Source organism: Helianthus annuus, chromosome 3 (genome assembly GCF_002127325.2).
Source record: "Helianthus annuus cultivar XRQ/B chromosome 3, HanXRQr2.0-SUNRISE, whole genome shotgun sequence".
NCBI lineage: Eukaryota > Viridiplantae > Streptophyta > Magnoliopsida > Asterales > Asteraceae > Helianthus > Helianthus annuus.
The window spans coordinates 126281737-126284694 of NC_035435.2; positions in this window are offsets into that span (position 1 = coordinate 126281737).

A 2958-nucleotide genomic window follows, 5' to 3' on the forward strand; every position below is an offset into this window, starting at 1 on the left:
TAATCAAGCGAAACAATCAGCTCAAATCGCTGGAACAGCCCTCAATGCATCGACTGAACCAGACCGAGAACGTGATCGCAGAACCTCGCAGGACAATCGTACCGAATCAGCTGAGCGAGGACGCGGCCGAGGCCGTAGTCGAGGCCGTGGACGCGGTCGTGGGGCTGCCGGCAGAGGCCGCGACTCATCACAACACCCTCATAGTCAACCATGGTTCCCAGGTCAGAACTGGAATAACTCGTTTCCATATTGGGCCGGCCCGCAAACACAACTGTCACCACCTCCTTGGGCTGCTTGGACTGTACCACCATGTCCCTACCCTACGGCCCAAAAGCAAAACAACAGCCCAGGAATACTTGGCCCACGCCCGGCTCAGAATTATACGGCTAGTCAAACTTCCACGTATTCAGATAATCAAATGACTGAAATCAACCAGGCTCTCTACCATATGTCGCTCCATTCTCCGGATCAAAACTGGACGATGGACACAGGTGCGTCTGATCATATGACCAAATTTTTTAATAATTTCTCGTCTTATTTTAATAATGGCATGTTTCGTAATATAGTTGTTGGCAATGGTAACACCATACCCATACGTGGACACGGTAACCAAACCCTACCCCAACCGTTACCCCCATTTAAACTGAATAACGTCCCTTATGCACCCTCCCTCATCAAAAACTTACTTTCAGTTCGTCGTTTTACAACTGATAATCAAGTTTCTGTTGAATTTGACCCTTTTGGTTTTCTTGTGAAGGATCTCAAGACCCGGACCCCTATCCTACTATGCAATAGCTTAGGGGACCTCTATACATTGGATCCTACACAAGTCACCAAGTTCACTTCTCCTACAACCTTTGCAGCTATTACTCAAGACACTTGGCATCAACGACTTGGGCATCCCGACTCTACTATATTACATTCTCTAAAATAATCTAGTTTTATTAATTGTGGTCCTTTGAAGCCTAAGTTTTGTCAATCGTGTGTGTTTGGTAAACATATTAAATTGCCGTTTTTGGATTCTATTAATTCTACTACTTCACTTTTGATATAACTCACAGTGACCTTTGGACCTCCCAAATTCTAAGTAATAAGGGTTACCGTTACTATGTCTTGTTTCTTGATGATTACACTAACTTCTTATGGTCTTATCCAATTAGTAACAAATCACAAGTATTCTCCGTTTTTACCACCTTCTCAAATTACATTGCAACTCAATTTGAACGAAAAATTAAACAGTTTCAATGTGATAATGGAAAAGCGTATGCAAACTCCCAATTTCAACAATTTTGCAACCAAAATGGCATGCATTTCCGGTTCTCTTGCCCTCACACCTCTTCCCAAAATGGAAAAGCCGAACGAAAAATTCGTTCAACTAATAATATTATTCGGACTCTTCTTGCTCAATCCCATCTCCCAAATACATATTGGCATCATGCCCTTGAAGTTGCCACGTACTTAATAAACATTCTACCTAGAAAACTCCTCCAATACCAATCCCCTACTCAACGCCTTTACCTATGCCGCCCGTCTTATGATCATCTCCGTGTGTTTGGTTGTTTGTGTTACCCACTCATACCTCATACGACCATTCACAAACTTGAGCATCGATCTATGCCGTGCGTATTCCTCGGTTACCCTCCAAATAACCGCGGGTACAAGTGTCTTGATTTGGCCACAAATAAAATTCTCATCAATCGTCATGTCATATTTGACGAGACCACCTTTCCCTTTGCTTCCCAACCGAAACCATCCCTCCACACCTACGAATTTTTTACTGACCCCCTCCACCCACTATACTGGCCACATACCCACTTCCCTACTCCTCAACGATCCAACCCATCTTCACCAACCCAACCCAACCCAACCCACGAACTCTACCACTACCACTACCACTCCTCAAGGCCCACCCCTCTCTTCTCCAAACAACTCACAAACACCACCCACCTTTCAGCCCGATACTCAACCATCGCTCAATGGCCAAGACCCTGCACCACCTAGCCCATCTAACATTCGGACTTACTCACGACGTGCTCGTCAGTCTGCTGTCCCTCCCCCACCGCCGCCCCCTCCTTCCACATTCCATCCTGCTCCATCCTCTCGCACCATACGAACTCGTTCCATGGACGGGATCTCTAAACCAAAGCAACCATTTAACCTTTTCACTTCTACTATCACTCCCATCCCTAAAACTCCTAAAGACGCCTTATCCACCCCGGATTGGTACCATGCCATGACTACTGAATTTACTGCCTTAATTAAAAATAAGACGTGGGAATTAGTCCCTAGAACAACGGATATGCATGTCATTCGTAGTTTGTGGTTATTTCGCCATAAGTTCCGGTCAGATGGCACGCTGGAACGATACAAGGCTCGTTTAGTTTGTGATGGTAGTACTCAACAGATTGGTATTGATTGTGGTGAGACATTCAGTCCAGTTGTTAAACCGACAACCATTTGGACCATTTTGACCCTTGCCTTGTCTCAGTCTTGGTCGATACATCAACTGGACGTTACTAATGATTTTTTACCTGGAAATTTAAGTGAAACAGTATACATGTATCAGCCAATGGGTTTTCGGCATCGACATTTTCCGGATCATCTGTGCCGTCTTAAGAAATCCTTGTACGGTTTAAAACAGGCACCACGGGCTTGGTATCAACGTTTTACTGATTTTGTATTGCCTCTTGGTTTTCAGCAAAGTAAGTGTGATAACTCATTGTTTATTTATCATCATGGCTGCAATATTGCTTACTTGCTGATCTACGTTGATGATATTATACTCACCACTTCAAATGAACGATTACGGGTCGACATTATGAATCGCTTGGCACGTGAGTTTGACGTGAAAGATCTTGGACCGTTGAGTCACTTCTTGGGTATTAATGTCACTCGGCAGCAAAATAGGATGTTCTTGTCTCAACAGTCTTATGCTCAGGACATTATTGAAAGAGCTGG